Source organism: Carcharodon carcharias, chromosome 23, assembly GCF_017639515.1.
Source record: "Carcharodon carcharias isolate sCarCar2 chromosome 23, sCarCar2.pri, whole genome shotgun sequence".
Taxonomy (NCBI): domain Eukaryota; kingdom Metazoa; phylum Chordata; class Chondrichthyes; order Lamniformes; family Lamnidae; genus Carcharodon; species Carcharodon carcharias.
The window spans coordinates 14331391-14351502 of record NC_054489.1 but is presented as its reverse complement, the minus strand read 5'-3'; the positions used below and the strand labels follow the sequence as shown (position 1 = coordinate 14351502).

Below are 20112 nucleotides of genomic sequence, written 5' to 3'. Positions count from 1 at the left end.
TGGAGACCGAGCCGGAGTGTGAACAGGGACTTACCTGCCACCAAATCGGTAGTGGTAAAATCCATAATAGACAGGAATGGAGTAGAAAATGGAGCCTCACCATTATAAAGGCCCCATTTCCACTGAGCTGGGGTGAGTGTAGGATGTGAGGAGATCTCGCCTCCCAGTTATCGGCAGCGGCAATATATTTCCCCATTCACTTTACACAAAATGTCTCACTGCTTACGTATTAAAGCCAAGCCAGTGGATCACCGATGTGACACCGAGGCAAGATGCAATTATCCCAGTACATTCTTAACAGAGCAGTGGCTTTATATTGAAAGTGTCACATCACAAATGGAAGATGAACTCGATTGAAAGTCTTTGCATTAAAACCACAATGTTTATGAAGCAAAAGGGTAACAATTCTGATTGTTCCATTTACAGTTTTTCTGCAATGGAAGGTGGTCAGGAGAAATTTTACAGACCTCTACTCAATAGGCTTCATGGGCTGAGGGGCAGCTAGGATAGAATGGGTTATAAACCTTCTTTGAAAAGTGTAGGCTTAATTGCTGAATCATCTTCTCTCGTTCCTTGCTTTCTTAGGAAAATAAACCAGACTGCATTCAAAACACAAAGGTACCTGCCAGCTGCAATCCTTCCAAGATTCCGAGTTTCCCTCCTCCTTTCGGAAGCACCTTCCTGCAATAAAATAAAAATAGGGAATTTAAAATCACATTCATGCATGGATCTGTCCCTGCACACATTGATATTTATGATTCCACAAAATGTGTTGCCTAGTGACGAGCAATTCTCTCAGTCAAAGGATAGAACACGTCTCACTTTCCCTCTGCGGAGAAAGAACTTTCTCCTTCATTTCTCTCTTTAGCACAACAGCAAGCTGAACCTTTGTGAAGAGGGAGGTGGCTATTCTCCAACAGACATTTCATAAGCAACATCGCCCAAATCCTGGGGCCCAGATAGCCCACCTAATATCCAATTTCTCAATTGGTATATGAGGGTGCATGAGGGCCCAAAATTCAGAATGAAAATTAATTTACAATATTTGAGGATTCTTAAAATCTTTGAATTTGACCTCCATTGATAACTTTCAAAGTGTAAAGATTAATACATCCTCTTAACTTTGTTCAAATTAATATGTTGAAGGAAAGCTTCTTTTTAATGAAATCACTATCCAGGATATGGATTTTATTTATAGAGGGTAAAACTTGTTGAACAAAAGCTAACAATTGAAGTGTCCCATCAAAACTTCAATACTCTTATAGGGTCCAAAATTAAGAGCAAACTCACTACATAAAGAAAGGCTCACAACCTCAAGGGTATCCCAATGCGTTTTACAGCCAATAAAACATTTTTTATGTATAGTCACTATTGTAATGCAGGAAACGCAGCTTCCAATTTGCATTACAGCAAAGTCCCAACAATGCGATAATGAGTAGGTAATTTGATTTTTAGTGATGTGGTTAAGGGATAAGTGGGCCATAGAGGGCAGGTGGGGCCATGGTTTAACATGTCATCCGATAGTGCAGCACTCCCTCAGAATGCACTGGAGTTTCAGCCTAGATTTAATGCTCATGTCTCTCAAGCTTGTGACTCAGAAATGTGAGGCTCAAGGCAAATCCTGCTTGATTTATGTATGCAAACAGACCAGAGCACATAGCTGCAGCATGTAACTGTCCAAAGGGAATGAAAGTTTTGAATTATGAAGTGGAAATTAATACTAAATAACTAATGTAGCGCAATTGTAAAACAAAAACTTACAGAAGGCCTGATTTTGATTATAAGCTGCTGTAGGAATCAGACAGAGCAGAGTGTTGTGTCGCCCCAAGCTAGCACCCAGAGTGGACGCATGAAGCATAGGTCAGAATTTTTACCTCGCAGGCAGGCATGCGCCTGACCCGCTCGAGCGTAAAAATGACAGGCATTGACGCCGGGCGAGTGTCCCCACGTCAACACACAGTCGAGTGATATGTCAGTTGGTGGGTGTGCGCAGGAATCAGCAGTGTGCCAGCTGACAATTAAAAGGCCTATTAAAGCCATTAAAAAGATAGTTAACCTAAATTTTTTGCCGCCCGTCCAACCATACAGTGGGGACGCGTTTTAAAACATTTTTAAAATCTTTTTTTTTGAAAACCGTTCATCTCTCTGAGGCAGCTCTGCGCCTCAGGGAGATTTTCAAGCGTGCACTCGCCTGCATGCACAAAGTTCGCACCCGTTCTCCTCCTCCCCCCACCGGCCTGCATAGGCAGCGCTGTGCGTGTGCGCTGCCGCTCACGTTTCATGCTGGGCAGGACATAATTGGCCCGCCAGCATGAAATTGAGATTCCGGCCCCGATCGGGGGCTGCAGTGGGCCCGCCCGCTGAGCCTGCCCGACAAGGGCAAAATTCTGCCCCTAGTGTTTTAAAGTAGAAATGCCTCTGTACTGATACACTGCGTATTAATTTGTGTTTTGAGAGGGGTTGGGGGTGGGGGGGGTGTTTGCGGAGGGAAGCGGCCGCATACTTGGAAAAGCTTGTCAAAAGTGAGCATTCTTCCTCAGCTGAGACCGTTCAGCAGCAGCTCCATTGGCATGCTTGAAGTCACCGTCAACTGGCGCATTCTCCATGGCGATGCCTCTATCAGTCAGAGTCCACTTGCCAACCACTCAGCACTCTCTTCTCATACAGTATCAATATATTGTTTCCCCTGATGTTGGAAATTTGTTGCGAATTGTCCTGATGAGCGCAAGATGAAAAGCTTCAACTGAAAAGTCTCTTTTTTCAGCAATACTCAAGTTCTGTACTATCAAATGACTATTCAATCGCTTTCCTCTACCTTCCGGACAAGAAAAGGTCTAATGTTTAACAGCGCTGTCCCTGTTTTATGGGCCTACAATGGGCACTATATAACCAATTTGGCAGGACACCTTTCTGTTTGGGCCACCACTAAATTGGTCATCTCCTTTCTTTAGGCAATCTTAGTGCTGGCTGGAAATGGGGGCAGGCCTCATTTCAAAGGCTTTGTCTGATATTTGCCAGCCTTCAGCAGCCTAACTAGCCGTCCTTAAATGGATTGCTGAAGGCTTTGGAACATGATCCCAAAAATGTTCCACCTCTCAGATCCCACAAAACCACTGAGGGACACTGGTGGTCTTCCCTTACACCCCTTCCTGATTGCATTCTGCTTACTTCCAATTCCCTGGATTTACCTCTGGTACCGCTCAGACAGAAGAGATATGTTATGTGTACCTGACTGGTCCTTGCAGCTGCCTTGATATATTCTGAGAAAAAATTTAGTTCAGTCCTTCAGCCTCTTCTTTCTGGCAAGCTGTCGCTGTTCACTCAGTTTTGGATAGTGAAGGAATTTAGGACCCAGACATTTTTTCAAAATTTTCTCTTCTACATTCTCATAGACTTGTACTGGGAGATGTTTCCACAGGGACCATCAACAGTAAAGGTCTTTCTTCATGCACAACTCTAAGCAGCAAGGCCAGGATTTTCCTCCATATAAGCCAGCAAAGCCAAAGGAAGAAAATTAAGCCCAAGAGCATCCACCCCGGAAACCGTACCATTAGATTTTCTTCCATCCCAACATCTGCCATAAACATCCTGGGCGTTACCATTGGCCAGAAACTGAATTGGACAGCCATATAAATACTGTGGCTCCAACAGCAAGTCGGAGGCTGGGAATTGGGCACAAGTAACTCATCTCCAGACTCACCCAAGCCTGCCCGCCATCTACAAGGCACAAGTCAGGAGTGTGATGGAATACTCTCCACTTGCCTGATTAGTGCAGTTCCAACATCACTCAAGAACCTTGACACCATCTAGAAAAAAGCAACCCACTTGATTGGGCACCCCATCCGTCACTTTAAACATTCACTCCTTTCAACACTGGCAAACAGTGGCAGCAATGTGCACCATCTAAAAGATGCACCACAGCAACTCACCAAGTGACAGTTGCTTTGACTGTATCTTCCAAATCTATGGCTTCTGCCACCTAGAAGGACAAGGGCAGCACCAGCACCTGCAAGCTCCCCTCCAAGCCACCATTCCTGACTTGGGAACCAGTCTGCAGTTTCTGCACTGCCACTATGTCAAAATCCTGGAATTTCCTCTCCAACAGCACTGGAGGTATAAGCTACACCACATGGACTGCAGCGGGTCAAGAAGATGACTCACTACCACCTTCTCAAGGGAAATTAAAGAGAGTTAACAAATGCTGGCCTAGCCAGCAATGCTTATATCCCATGAAAGAAAAAGAAAAACTGGGGGTGGATATGTTGAACCAGTGAGTCCTGGCCCTGCCACATTTCAATGATAGCAGGTAGGCGGGGCTTTAGGCGGGGCCCCTATTGTCCTGGTTCACTGGCAGTGTTCAATACCTTCAGCGCGCTGGTATTCACAGATCAGAGGGGCTTCACAATTGAAAGGTCACAGAGTACCTGGGTGAGCCTACAGCCAGATGTTCAGTATTTTACATTATTTTATCGTGAATTTAAGTTTCAAACTGTCTATTCAAGTTTTTTTCTCAAGTTTTGTTGCTTTTTTTAAGTTCCCACCAGTATTTACTCTTTTTTATTTTAAGTATTTTTCCTGCAGATTGAGCCCAAGGCCTTCCAGACTTCCCCTACTCTGAGAAGGAGAGGAGAGGGCAGATGGATCACACTGGCAATGCCTGGCCAAACAGACATGGCGGGAACCTTGGCCCCTTCTCACTGGCAGCCTTGCATCCCTACCTAGCAGGGCTGGGCCTGACTACGACAGACAATACTTCAGAAGTCTGAGCATCCCTCACAGAACAGCAACTGAGCTGTTGTAGCTGCCAGACAGCTGCAAATACCGATCACGAGGGGGACCTTCACTGAATAAAATCCAAGCCTGTTGCCAAATGAGTCCTCCCATTGCGGTCCCTCATTTGGCAAGAAGCTTTATTCTGACACCTGCTTATTTGTAGCTCTCCTTCACAACTAGCAAGGCTCTCAGGGATCATTCAGCTAGTACTTCCTTCTCTGTAAACTTGCCCTAAATTGTTCTGCACATATCCTGTCTTTGACAAAAATGTATCTTTGACATCTCTTGCCAGAAAGCTACTCTGTAATAATAATAACCTCCATTCATAAAAATGGTTCAGGCTCACGGGGGTAGTGGAGATGGGGTGTTGGGGGCGGGGGGGTGGGGGGGGGGGGGCGGAAATGGGGTTGAAGACCTGCCCAACATGAGTGGAAGGAGGAAAATCGAGGCAATAGACTTCCTACATAAGAAAATAAGAAACGGGAGCACCAGTAGACCTCATGGCTCCTCAAGCCCGCTCTACCATTCAATATGATCATGACTGATCTTTGGCTTCAATTCTACTTTCTTGCCCTGAACCGGTGTTCCAGTGAACCACATAACTTGGGAAGTAGGGAAGGCTTAAAACTAAATAATTAGGCAAGGGATCAAATTTGGAAAGATGTGGTAAGTCAAAGAGTATAGACAAGGCAAGAGAGAAAGGTATTAATGTGGAAAATGATAAACAGAACGTGACAGGAAGGGATAAAGTACAATTCTAAGAATAAGCAGCAGATAAGGCTAGAGGCTACAAAAATAATAAAAGGACAAAACTAAAGGCTCTGTATCTCAATGCACGGAGCATTCTGATTCACAGAATCACAGAATTTTAAGGCACAGAATTAGGCCATTTGGCCCATTGTGTCTGCACTGGTTCTCCAAATGAGCATTATGACCTAGTGCCAATGCCCTGCCTTTTCCCCGTATCCTTGAATGTTGTTTCTATTCAAATAATCATCTTATGCCCTCTTGAATGCTTCGATTGAACCCGCCTCCACCACACTTCCAGACCCGAACCACTTGTGTGAAAAAGTTTTTAACAAAATAGATGAGCTGATAGCACAAATAGAAATAAATAAGTATGATCTGATCGCCATTATAGAGACATGGCTACAGAATGAAATAGATTGGGACCTGAATTTTGAAGGGTACATGAGATTTAGGAAGGACAGGAAGCTAGGAAAAGGTAGAGGAGTGGCTCTGTAAATTAATAATGGTATTAGCAGAATAGAGAGGGTGACCTAAGTTCAGGAAACCAGGGTATATAAGTGGTTTGGGTAGAGATAAGAAATGATAAAGGCAAGAAGTCACTTGTAGGAGTGGTGTACAGGCCCCCTAACAGTACCCACATGGTAGGATGGAGAATAAAGGAAGAAATAATGGGAGCTTGTCAGAAAGGTGTGGTTTTAATCATGGGGGATTTTAATCTACATATAGACTGGAAAAATCAAGTGGGCAGAGGTAGCCTAGATGAGGATGTTTGTGGGATAGTTTCTCAGACCAGCATGTCCTGGAGCCAACCAGAGGGTAGACTATGCTAGACCTGTTATTGTGCAACAAAAATAGGATAAATTAATGACCTCATAATGAAGATGTCCCATAGGCAGCAACAATCATAATATGACTAAATTTTACATTCAGTTTGAAGGAGACAAGAGTGGGTCCAAAAGTTTAAACTTAAATAAGGGCAATTTTGAGGGCATGAAAGCAGAGCTAGCAAAAGTGAACTGGCAAATTAGGTTAGAGGGTAGGTCAGTAGAGATGCAATGGCAGACATTTAAGGTGATATTTCAGAATACACAGAATAGATACATTCTAATGCGAAAGAAAAATTCCAAAGGGAAGCCCCACTCTCCGTGGTTAACTAAGAAAAGGTAAAGATAGCATCAAACTTAAAGAAAAGGCATATAATTGCGCAAAGATGGGTGGAAGGTCAGAACATTGGACAGAATACAAACAATATCAAAGAATGACTAAATGATTAATAAGGAAGAAAAAATTAGAGTACGAGAGAAAGCTAGCTAAAAATGTAAAAACAGATAGTAAGAGTTTCTATAGATATTTAAAAAAGAAAGGAGTTAACAAAGTGAGTGCTGGTCCTATAGAAAGTGAGCCTGGGGTAATAACACTGGAATAGAGATGGCAGGTGGATTGAACAGGTATTTTGCATTGGTCTTCACCATAGAGGATACAAGTAACATCTCAAATAGCTGTCAATCAGGAAATGGAATTGAGGGAGGAACTCAGCAGGCTGAATTTTCTGGCTGGTGGGAGTGGGCGTGGACCCAATCACTGCCCACGGTTGGGTCCGCGCCGCCATTTTAAGGCCCGCCCGGCGTGAATTGTGGCTTCCGAGGACAGTGGGAGTGGGCGGGCGGCGGTGAGTCTGCAATGACCCTACGGCCTGTTTTAAAAAGTTGCTGCAGCCTTTCTAAGGCTGCGAATTATGGTCAGTGGAAGGGTTCCCCAGAGTGCTGCTGGTGAGCGACGCAGCAAACGCAGGAAATGCGACCGGGTGTGCGGGAGCATCTGTGGGAGATACATGAGGCTATGCTTGGCTTGGTGTCTGTGACAGAGGAGTCTATCTGGACTATCGCTGAAGCAATGAACCACATGTCCGAGTGCCATGCGTCCTCCATGGGGAGAGGGGCGACTCTCGTGGAGAGGTTCCTCCAGGAGACCCATCAGGGCCTTCTGGGAATGCGCTCGGACCAGCAAGCCCTCACATCAGCATTGATCTCAGCTGGTCAGTGCCAGTGTGGGAGGTGGTGTGGGCACCAAGTTTCCCAGCTTGGTGCCCATCCATCCACGGTGAGCAGGGAGGTCCGAAGTGACCTCACATCGGCACAGCAGCTGCCTGTCGTCTCTGCGGCTCCTCTCAGGGCGTTCCGGATGAGGGAGGCAGCTCCTCCGCTCCTCTGCCAGTGACCGTTGCATCCGGTGAGTCTGAGATGACTGGGGAGATGCCAGCTGTGGGACTGGCAGCTCCCTCCCAGGCGGGGCCAGCACAGGCTCCATGGGTCAGAGGACGACTGCCAAGGTCATCATGGCCAACAGGACAGCAGAGTCAGCAGGCTGGCTCCGGTGCCAGTCCCAGCGAGGGGGCAGCACCAAGACGTAGCACCCAAAAATGTAAACATAAGGCACCTTAGGCACACCGCGGGATTAATCACTGGTGCTTTTGTGTTGGCCCGAGATGAGGTCTTTATAAGTTGGTGTGATTTTTAACACTTTTTTCATTTTGTTTCATTAAGTTTATTTGGGTGCAAAAATAAATTCAGACATGTCACCATGGCTGAGGTTGCCTCTTCTGTTCTGCAGGTTTCCAATAATGTGATGAGTGCTCTGTGGGTAATTCAGCTTTATTAACAAGGGCCTTAGTTAATGTTCCTAACCAGGCAGATTGTGCACTTAGGTCTCGAAGATGGAGTATACAGCCCAGGCTTGTCCTCGAGGTCCATATGTGGTGTGCGAGCTGAAGCCTTATTGGATTAAAGCCTCCCAGATGTCCCTGCCTCACTGGAGTATGCCCGGGTCAGTGTCTACCCCCTCAGCATTTCCCTGTGTGTGTTCATCCTCGGACTCACTGCTGGACTCATCATGCACAGCCACAGCTACTGTGTCAATGTCTTCATTGTCCACAGCGCTGCCCCCTTTCCAGCGCAAGATTGTGGAGAGCGCAGCATGCAACCACTATCACCAACACACGATCTGGGGGGTACTGGAGTGAGCCCCCTGAGCGGTCCTGGCATTGGAAGCGCATCTTGAGAAGACCGATGGTTCTCTCCACCACAGCCCTTGTGGAGCCGTGGCTCCTATTGTCCCGCTGCTCAGCTTCTGTTCTTGGACGGCAGAGAGATGTCATGAGCCACCTTCTGAGGGGATAGACCTTGTCACCCAGCAGCCATCCATCCAGCCGGGCTGGAGCACTGAAGAGCCCCGGCACCTGGGAGTGTCTGAGGATGTAGGTGTCGTGGGAGCTGCCTGGGTACCTTGCACAGACTTGTAGAATCTGCATCCTGTGGTCACACACTATCTACACGTTCATGGAATGGAAGCCCTTCCTGTTGACGAAGGCACTGGGCTCACCCGCTGGAGCCTTGATGGCCACATGTGTACAGTCTATAGCACCCTGGACACGGGGGAAGCCAGCAATGGCTGCGAAGCCTCTGGCTCGCTGTGTCTGGCTGGCCTCGTCCCAACGGTAGAGGGTAAAGGTCAATGCCCATCTGAACAGAACGTCTGTAACCTGCTTGACACAAGTGTGGACAGCTGATTGGGAGACACCGCAAAGATCACTCACCGAGCCCTGGAAGGAGCCAGAGGCATAGAAGTTGAGGGCAGCTGTGACCTTTAGAGCCTCTGGCATGGGGTGTCCACCCACACAGTTAGGGGAGATCTCAGGGCCAATCATCTGACAGATATAGTTGATTGTCTCCCTTGAGACAGAGCCTCCTTCAGCACTGGACCTCAGTCATATTGAGGTAGCTGCTTCGCCACCTGTAAACCCAGGCAGCAAGATAGTGGCATCTTCTGTAGCCCCTTCCGCCTTGGTCCACCTCTTGGCCCTGCGCCCCTTGTGCCTGCGCCTGACCTCCTAAAAGTGGCTCCCCTGGAGGCTGAATGTGCAGTCCTGGCCTCCTCCCCCTTCTAACCCTCCCTTCCTCCTCAGAGGAGGTGCCTGCAGTGGAGAATTCAGCTCCCATTCCCAGCCTAAGGAAAGGCTTCCTGAAACCTGCAGGCCTAAAAATGATTCTTCACTGCAGAGCGCTGACCTGAAGGTTGTGAGTCCAGACCAAGCAGCTGGTATGTGTTTTGAAGGGTTGAGGATCACACAGGAAACTTTGAAAAAAATAATATTTGACAGAGCACACTCGCAACCCCACTGAGCCCTCTTATCCCGCCCGCGGACGAGGTTTATACAAATGTGTCCTACCCGCCTGCCCGTTGCGCCCGTGCGCTGACCCGAAGATTGCACAGGCGCCAAAAAAAAATCACGGTCCATTGGAGCATCAAGGGCCTTAAGTGGCCCGTTTATTAATGGCGGGCGCTCATCAGAGAGCATCGCCCGCCCGCCCAATGAAATATCCTGAGGACGAGCAGTGACGTCGGGGCGCTCGCCTGACATCACCGTGCGTCATCTTACGCGCACGCATGTGGGGCCCATCCCGTATGCCAACGGGAAAATTATGTATAGGAAAATTACAACCACCAGGGAAGTGATACTGAGCAAATTGTTGGAGCTGTGCACTAACATGGCCCTGGGTCCTGACGGACTTCATCCTAGGGTCTTAAAAGAAGCGGCTGGAGAGATAGTTGATAGTTTTGATTTTCCAAAATTCCCTAGATTCAGTTAAGATTCCATTAGATTGGAGATTGGTGAATGTAACTCCTTTATTCAAAAAGGGAGGGAAACAGAAAACAGGAAACTACAAGCCAGTTAGCTTAACATCTGTCATAGGGAAATGTTAAAAGCCATTATTAAAGATGTTATAGCTGGGCACTTGGGAAATTCAAGGTAATTAGGCAGAGTCAATAGAGTCCCTTCGTGAAAGGGAAATCATGTTTAACCAACTTATTGGAGTTTTTTTGAAGAAGTAACATAAGCTGTGGATAAAGGGGAACCAGTGGATGTAATGTACTTAGATTTCTAGAAGACATTTGATAAGGTGTCACATCAAATGATACAGCGGAAAATAAAAGCTCATGGTGTAGATATGAATGGAAGATTGGCTAGCTAACAGGAAACAGGGAGTAGGCATAAATGGGTCTTTTTCTGGCTGGCAAGGTGAGATGAGTGGTGTGCCACAGGGATCAGTGCTGGGGCTTCAGTTTTTTACAATTTATATAAATGATTTGGATGAAGGGACCAAAGGTATGGTTACTAAATTTGCTGATGACACAAAAATAGATAGGAAAGTAAGTTGTGAAGAGGACATAAGGAGATCATAAAGGGATGTAGATAGGTTAAATGAGTGGGCAAAGATCTGGAAAATGGAGTACAATAGGGGAAATGTGAAATTGTCCATTTTGGCAGGAGAACTATAAAAGAAACATATGATCTAAATGGTGAGAACTTGCAGAGCTTTGAGATGCGGAGGGATCTGGGTTTCCTAATGCATGAATCGCAAAAGGCTAATATGAACAGCAGGTAATTAGGAAAGCTAATAGAATTTTATTGTTTATTGTGAGGGGAATTGAATACAAAAGTAGGGAGGTTATGCTACAGTTATGCAGAGCACTGGTGAGATCACATCTGGAGTATTGGTCTCCTTATTTAAGGAAGGATGTGAATGCATCGGAAGCAGTTCAGAGAACTTTTATTATACTAATGCCTGGAATAGGAGGGCTGTCTTACAAGGAAAGGTTAGACAGGCTAGGCTTGCATCCACTGGAGTTTAAAAGAACAAGAGGTGACTTGATTGAAACATATAAGATCCTGAAGGGTCTTGACAGGGTGGATATGGAGAGGACGTTTCCTCTTGTGGGAGAATCTAGAACTCGGGGCCACGGTTTAAAAATAAGGGTTCACCCATTTAAGACAGAGATGAGGAGAATTTATTTCTCTCAGAGGGCAGTGAGTCTTTGGAACTCTCCCTCAAAAGGCAGTAGAAGCAGACTCTTTGAATACTTTAAAGGCCAAGTTAGATAGATTCTTGATAAGCAAGGGGGTGAGGTGTTATCAGAGTTACGCAGCAACGTGGAGTTGACCTTACAATCAGATCAGCCATGGTCGTATTGAATGGCAGAGCAGGCTCGAGGGGCGAGTGGTCTACTCCTGCCCCTAATTCGCATGTTTGTATGTTCGTCATGTCCCTTTCCTGAGAGACCAAAATCTGTCTCTATCAACTTTCTCTCTCAACTCTCTCAATGATGAAGCATCTACAACATTCTGGAGTAGAAAATTCCAAAGATTCACAACCCTTTGAGTGTAGAACTCTCTTCTCATCTCAGTCCTAATTATCACCCTCTTATCCTGAGACTGTGCTCATGTGTTCTAGATTTCCCAGCCATAGGAAACAATTTCTCAGTGTCTACCCTGTCAATCCCCTTCAGAATCTGTATATTTCAATTATAGAGAGCAGTTATAGTGTCTGGAGGACAACATGAACATGTAGTGAGCTTGCAATAAGGAAAACTGCCACTAAAGCCCCAACAATTTGAATGTATTTCTGTCGGTAAATCTGCCAATGTGAAAAATCCAGATTTTAATGTTGGCAAACTCTCCTGGGAGTGGGAGAATATCACAGCAGGGCCCTATTCTGTCCCAACCTCACACCTGTATGTAAGTCACTGGGCTGCAATCGGAAGTAGGAATCCGGGTTGATTTGTTTCCAATACAGCCAACTGTATTGCCTCTTCATCACTAACTCTACACAGAGCCATTAGTAACAAGGGAAAGGAAGAATCAACTTGCATTTATATAGCACCGTTCACAACCTTAGGATATCCCACAGCACTTCACAGCCAGTGAAGTACTTTTGAACTATGGTCATTGTCGCAAATTAAGGGAATGGAACAACTCATTTTTGGCACAGCAAACAGCGTTGGAAGTAACAACACCCAAACAGAGAACTCCCATGCCTTTCTTGGAATAGTGCCATGAGGAGTTGCATATCCACTTGCGAGGGCATATGGGACATAGTTTTAGAGTCTCACGCAAAAGATGGCACCTCCGCTAGTACAGCACTCCCTCGGTACAGCAGTGAAGTGTCAAGCTAGGTTATGTTCTTAAACCAACGACTCTTTAAGAGGCAAGCACACTACCACTGAGCCCAGGACATCGGGAAACTTTCTAGCTACTACAGTACATTACAAAACTACAGACACATTTGCATGTTCAACCATCAGAGAGGATTGTAGAATAACAATTTAAAGCAGCGTCAATTCACATTTTGATGTTCCACAAGCATTGTACATCAAGTGCAGGTATGCCAATGTGTCATGTAACTCATTTGGAAGCGCCAGAGTGAGAATTTCATTTACACTGGTAACTCCTGTGACTTTTGAAATCACAATTGTTGTGGCAATATTCAAATTAAACTTATTTCAAATACAGAAAGTTTAATGCAGCATAAAAATTCATGAATCACATCCACACAGTGCATAAAAAAATTATGGTGTGAATTTATTCTTTGATGCTCAGGTTTTGTGTCCAATCAGGAACTGACTTAGAGCTGCAGCCGGCACAGATACAACTGAACTGCAAACTGTGGGGATGACACAAAGATTGGGTGATTAACAGTGAGGTTGAGTGTCTTGGACTACAGGAAGATATAGACGGGATGGTCAAATGGGCAGATAAGTGGCCGATGGAATTTAACCCTGAAAAGTATGAGGTGATACACTTTGGAACGAGTAATTCGACAAGGGAGTATTCAATGAACGACATGACACTAGGAAGTTCTGAGGAACAAAGGGATCTTGGCGTGTGTGTCCATAGATCTCTGAAGGGGAGGGGCACGTTAGTGGGGTGGTGAAAAAGGCATATGGGACACTTGCCTTTATCAATTGAGGCATAGATTACAAAAGTAGAGAGGTCATGTTGGAGTTGTATAGAACCTTGGTGAGGCCACAGCTGGAGTACTGTGTGCAGTTCTGGTCGCCACATTATAGGAAGGATGTGATTGCACTGGAGGGGCTGCAGAGGAGATTCACCAGCATGTTGCCTGGGATGAAACATTTAAGTTATGAAGAGAGGTTGGATAGACTTGGGTTGTTTTTGTTGGAGCAGGGAAGACTGAGGGGCGACATGATCGAGGTGTATAAGATTATGCGGGGCATGGACAGGGTGGATAGGGAGCAGCTGTTCTTCTTAGTTGAAGGGTCAGTCACAAGGGGACATAAGTTCAAAGTGAGGGGCAGGAGGTTTAGGGGGGATGTGAGGAAAAACTTTGTCCCCAGAGGGTGGTGACGGTCTGGAATGCGCTGCCTGGGAGGGTGATGGAGGTGGGTTGCCTCACATCCTTTAAAAAGTAACTGGATGAGCACTTGGCAAATCATAATATTCAAGGCTATGGGCCAAGTGCTGGTAAATGGGATCAGGTAGGTAGGTTAGGTGTTTCTCACGTGCTGGTGCAGTCTCGATGGGCCGAAGGGCCTCTTCTACACTGTGATTCTGTGTGAATCTGTGAAAATGATAGACCCAAGAATATTAAGTATCAGACTTAATAATTTCTGAAATAAAGCCTTGCCAAATAGCACACTTAATTGCAGTTAACAATTGCTGACTTCCTGCAGTGCAGGCCACTTAATTACCCATCAGATAATTATCGATTGAAAGCATTTCATAAAAGGATCTGTACAGTAACTCACCCCAGATTAGAGGTTTATAATTTTGTTCTGTCAGGTAGAAGTTGAGATTCTGCTCGAGACCACCCAGACCTTTACAATTTGCACAGTAATGAGGCTGTTTTAACTCTCTCTGATCAGTAGGGCGGGCAGTTAAAATGGGAGACTCCAGTTCAAGCCATTCTGTCATTTTGATGGTTTTGGCCATGTATTAGGCCCCTCCCTGGAATCTGGTGGCAGCCTCATTAATAAATGCAAGTGACATACATGGGTCCCAATTGACTTTGAACCTGTGCCCTGTATTATGCATCTATCCTCCACTCACTACATCTCAAAAGAAAATGCTTGCATTTATATAGCGCTCTTCACGACAAAGTGCTCTACAACCAACAAAGTGCTTTTGAAGTGTAGTTACTGTTGTAATGTAATGAATGCAGCAGCTAATTTACACACAGCAAACTCCCACGAACAACAATGCGACAATAACCAGATAATGGGCAGGATTTTCTGGTCCCATCCACTGCTGGGATCGTCTGGTTTCACCAAAAGTCAATGGACTTTTGGCTGGGCCCCCGAAACGCCCCTTGGTGGCTCCCGCTATGGCAGAAGTCCAGGCCAATCTGCTTTTTTGATGTTGATTGAGGGATAGTTATTGGTCAGGAACAGCACCCCTGATCTTGTTCAAAATAGTGCCTTATATCCAACAGAGAGGGCTTCAGCTTAAGGTCTCATCTGAAAGACAGCACCTCCAACTATGCAGCACTCCTGCAGTACAGAGGTACTCACTGCGCTTGGGTGTCAACCTTGATTTTTGTACTCAAGCTCTGGAGTTGGACTTGAACCAGGAAGCTTGTGACTCAGATAAGAGCGACACCAACAAAGCCATGGCTGGCACACATTTGCTGGAGAAAATGACATTTTACCCACTGGCCACAATGGCGGCTTTTCATGCCATATCATCCCAAACCCACCACATTAGTTATGCATTCCCGGGATACACGCCATTTCGATGGCAGGCGGGCTCTGATTCGCCATCACCTCGCCGCTTCATCACGCCAGGCACCACATTCAAAGTTCAGCCGTGCTCAGTGCTTCCAGCCCAGAACAGCAGCAAAGAAGACATGGCCCCAAAAGGCAAGAAGACCTGCAGCCCTCGAGCACTTTGTGCTCATCGTGGAGGCTCGCTGTGATGTCCTCTATTCCTGCTCTGGCTGCAGGAGGAGCAGCAACATTACCACTCCGGCTTGGTAGGTGATGGCAGTGGTGATCAGTGCCAATGCTGCACAGAAGAGGTTGGCCATCCAATGCAGATAGAGGATGAATGATCTCATCCGTGCAGGCAGGGTAAGGCAACCATCCCATTAGTCTAAACTCTCACACTCAAGCCCATCACATATTCACTGGCATCTCACTTACTGCCAGCTCAAGGGACATCACCACTCACTCTCTCACACACACACACCCTCAGATCTCCATCTGGCCTCACCTGCTCTGGAGGCTGCCTCCTCAGCCCTCACCATCTTGAAGCCACTTATACAGATCAACAGGTGCCCCCACACAAAACCTGGGATACCCCATTCCCCAGTACAGCTCTCGTCCTGCAGTCTCTTCCCTTGCCTGAGGCCACTTCCCCCCCTTCCCCAAGCAAGCCCTAGCCCTGCAGCCATTGAAAAGCCACCTACATACGGCTGGTCTGGTCTGGTAGGTAGAAACCTTCGCGTGAGCCCCCCCTAAAAGTGATGTGGTGGTGCCTGTGAAGCCTGGCGCTGATGACAGTGAGTGCTGCCCGAAGCAAGGTAGGCAAACAAACCTTGAAGCCCTGAACCAAGTGCAGCCCACCAGGTGCAAGCCTTCTATATACTGCTGTGAAACACTTCGATGTGTTTTCCTGCCAACGTGGGCAGATGATCCAGCAAAGGGGGGATGAGTTTGGCGGGCTGGCCTAATGATGATATGCTGACGCTCGCCATTGGCTGAGCAGACGATTGCAAACTGGTACCATGACGTTGTGAAACCGATTTTTGGCCTTCTCTCCATATTGTCCACTCACGCCACTAAACACGCTTGATGCAAGCGGGCACGGAAAATCCCGGCCTCTTTTTGCTGATGTTTATGAGTAAATTAAAAAGTATGTGTATCCATTTTCATTCGAGTCAGAATTAAAATGCTCCATATAAGATTTACCACAGCAGAACAGGAATGGCAAAAGCTTTTCTTGGATTCAAACGTGCTGTTCCTAATTCATCCAAAGCAATAGTATAGAAACCCCAAAATGGCTTAGAATACAAGAGCCTAAGGTGTCACTGGATGTAGATGGCTCCAGGAGAGGGTCCTGGGGTCCTGAAACACAAGCCTAATTAGCATTCTTGACTGTAAGAACTTGCTAGGAATCCACAATATCTTCTCAAAGGCTTCCACAATGTTAAGGGAGTGGGTATCTGCTGCTGCACAAACATTGTACAAACCTGTGTACCTATCAAGTGCTGAGACATGTACGATCGTGGCAAGTGTTGCAGCATCCAAGCAAATCAAGAGATTCACATGCAACTGGAAAAGAACATTAGTTTGACCTCCAACAACAACAACTTGCATTTAAGTCTTGCCTTTAACACAATAAAATATCCCATGGTGCGTCACAGGAGGTTTAGCAGATAATGGTTGCCACTGAGGCAGATAAAAAGATATTAGGACAAAAGATATTAGGTCCAAAAAAAAAGTAGGTTTTAAGAGCATCTTAAAGGGCGAGAGAGAAGGAGAAAGGCAGAGGTTTAAGGAGGGAATTATGGGGCTCAGAGCCCAGGCAGCTGAAGACGAGGCTGCCAATGGTGGAGGGATGAAAATTAGGAATGTGCAATAAGCTGGAATTGGAGGAGTGCAGAATTCTTGGAAGGCTGTGAGGGTGGAGGAAGTTACAAAGATAGGGAGGGGTGAGGTCCTGGAGGGATTTGAACACACTCAATAAATCCAGGCATTCAATTCACAGGTGATGCTCCATAAAACCAGCAACTTGCACCTTCGAGAAGCAAGAAGCACAAGTCACTGGAATGAAGAATAAATGTGATCCAGTTTACAAACTCCAAAAGGTAGATACGGTTAACTTAATCAATGTTGAACAGAGAATTAAGCAACAAAGACAGACTGCATTTGGACAGCCTGCCCTTGCATCACACATGTATGATACAAAGCAGCATTTGTACATGTCAGGAGTAGAAGCCCCACATTCCTGCCCACCCCTCCTCCCCCTTGTTTCTCATGGCTCAAGGATCGAGACTATAATGAAAAAAAAGGGCTGGTAAATTCCTCAGAATATAATAACAGCACGGAACAACAGAAATTAGGTGAGATTGTGGATTAGAATATTTTTCTCGGGCCAGTTACCAACTATAGAAATGATCTCAAAGATTTTGAATCATCATATGAAGCTCATTCATTTTCACTTACACTATCGCTGTCTTCAATTTGGTGCCAACTACAGAATTGATATGTTCACCCTGTCCTCACTAATAGTTGCTGTGTTTGTGTGACCTAAACCACATAAGGAAAATCCTCCAGGCGCCTTTTGTGTTCAAGTGCAAAAATATCTATTTTAAGAGTAGGACAGATTCTTTTCCAACCATAAGGAATTTGGGAGCAATCCCGTGGATGTGAGATCCAGACGGCCTTACCCCTCAGATTAATTGCCCTCTGTATTTTGCAAGTTCATTTTTAGCCTCTATTAATGTTCATATTGAAATGCCCCAAGGGGATACAGTCATGTGCCATGGGCAGTGGGATAGGTAGATTGTCTATTCATTGCACCCTTATGCAAATCCTCCTGATCAAACAGTCATATACAGGTACAACTATTTTTAGCCCTGACACCACATCGGTATTTCAATGAGTGACAGTTAAAACAAAATGCATAAAAGCATTCCAATCTGATACCTGCCTAGAAATGTATGGTTCTCACAGATCATTGCTATCCATGTGCAAAGCCCATTGGACAAAGATATGACTGGGCAGGGAATTAAGATACAATGTTTTGAAGCAATCTTGTCCCAATTTTAAAATGTGTTTGTCAAGTGCGCTACACGATGATGTACTTCATGTCAAAGCCTGTTTATCAGGCAGCTGGCAGGCAATATTACTTTCCCTAGAAGTTACACATGGCTATTTTGATCCATTTCTCTTCCTTCGGCTCGTCTTTCTAAATCCATTTTTTCCAATCGATTTTTGTTTTTCTTTCTTTTCCTGAGGCTCACAAGTTGAACCTAGATTTGATTTATACGCTTGGCTCGTTTGGTAGCACTCTTGCCTCTGAGTCAGAAAGTTGTAAATTCAGTCCTCACTGTCCACGTGAGTTTATTCTAGGCCATCACTTGTGCAGTCCCCAGAGCATGCTACGTAGTGGGAAGTGCCATCTTCTGAATGCAACTTTAAATCAGAGCTTGGTCTGCCATTCTCAGGTGGGCATAAAAGATCCCATGGAGCTATTTGAAGGAGCTCAGAACCAGGAATTCCCCTGCTGACCTGACCAAAATTCCTCTCTGAACCAACATTACCAAAGAGCGATTGTTCATTCATTTGTTGATTATGTTTTAATTGATCATCACATTTTCCTGCATAATAACCTACCCTTTGAAAGTTATCAATTAATTGTAATGGATTTTGGGAATTCCTGAGGATGTGAAAAGCATGACATAAATACAGGATTTTTATCTTCTTCACACTATCAATACTGCACAGATCCTCTTAATCAGACAATTTATGATAACTAGGAAGAAGTTGCTTATTCTTCCCAGCTGTTCTTCCCTCCTTGTTCTAATCTGTATCTCCAATTTAAAGCAAATATCTTGCATTATCGACAGTAAAATATTTATAATATTAAACTTGCATTGCCATTGTCACAAAATCATTGCGCTGTCTTCCTAGTGTAGGTTGACTACACTTAATACTCTGACATCATGTACGTCGTAATGAAATTATTTGCATCAGAAAACAATGAAAAAAATTTTGCTGATTAAATCATGTAATTGCTAAGTAAAAGTAAATGCCGTGTGACTTTTTTGGGTTTATTCCCATCTAGAAATAACGAAAAGCCCCTTTTAATATATTTGGTTATGATATATACCCCTTAATGTATTGGATTCTATAGATCAACATAGAAAAAGGGATTAAGTATCATCCATTTGACAAACTTTAACAGACAACTATGGTTAGTGTCATCAATGATAAGGCAGGGAATTTAGCTTCATAACCAGATAACATTTGGTTGACCTGCACTTGCATGCACTGCTTGGTGTTTGGTACAAAGCCACATTGGTCTCATCATCTGCCTGCTTTTTTATGATCCAAGAAGCCTCAAGTGGAAAGACCTATAAAAGATAACAGAGTACAGAACAGATATCTGGAGAGATTCTTGGTTAAACGTTCTTCTCGGGCCAGCAACGCACTGCTCAGAGTTCAAATGCAGCATGACAAGTTAGAGGTCCGATGACCATGAAGAGCTATAGCCAAGGGCCATCAATGTGAAAACTCACATGGCCTGCTTTAAATTCAGACTCACAGAGGAATAGTGTTATACCTAAACTGGAAAATTACATTTTCAACATTGGACACATCTAGCAAACAGCAAAATACTCAACACACTAAGACTGTTCCATTGTAGAGTTAACACTCCAGTTTTATTACAACAATCTGAATAACTGCAATTGAAAACATATCTCCACCTACATTTTTTCATGACTGCAAGATAGACATCAAGATAGGCAAGATAGTCCTCTCCCAGTTCAACGGATCCTTTTACCCATCTCCAATATTCTCCCTCCACCTGGACCCCTCCCTCTGGATTCTTACCTTCTCTCAATCTTTTCATTGAGAACTGTCGGCGCGACATTAGTCGTCTCAATTTCTCTGCTCCTCTCACCCATTCTAACCTGTCTCTCTCTGAACTTACTGCACTCCATTCTCTCAGGTCCAAACCTGACATTGTCATCAAACCCGCTGACAAGGGTGGTGCTGTTGTTGTCT

The 20112-nt window shown here is 45.1% G+C and overlaps 1 protein-coding gene across 1 annotated transcript in view; it reads right to left on the bottom strand.

The window, feature by feature from the left end:
* The window catches only part of LOC121268929 (thyroid hormone receptor alpha), a 378625-nt gene that overhangs the window by 259499 nt on the left and 99014 nt on the right, over positions 1 to 20112 (bottom strand). The window contains exon 3 of the mRNA XM_041173200.1: positions 623 to 681. The gene's annotated coding sequence lies outside the window, so the exon portion shown is untranslated. The remainder of the gene's footprint in view (positions 1 to 622; positions 682 to 20112) is intronic.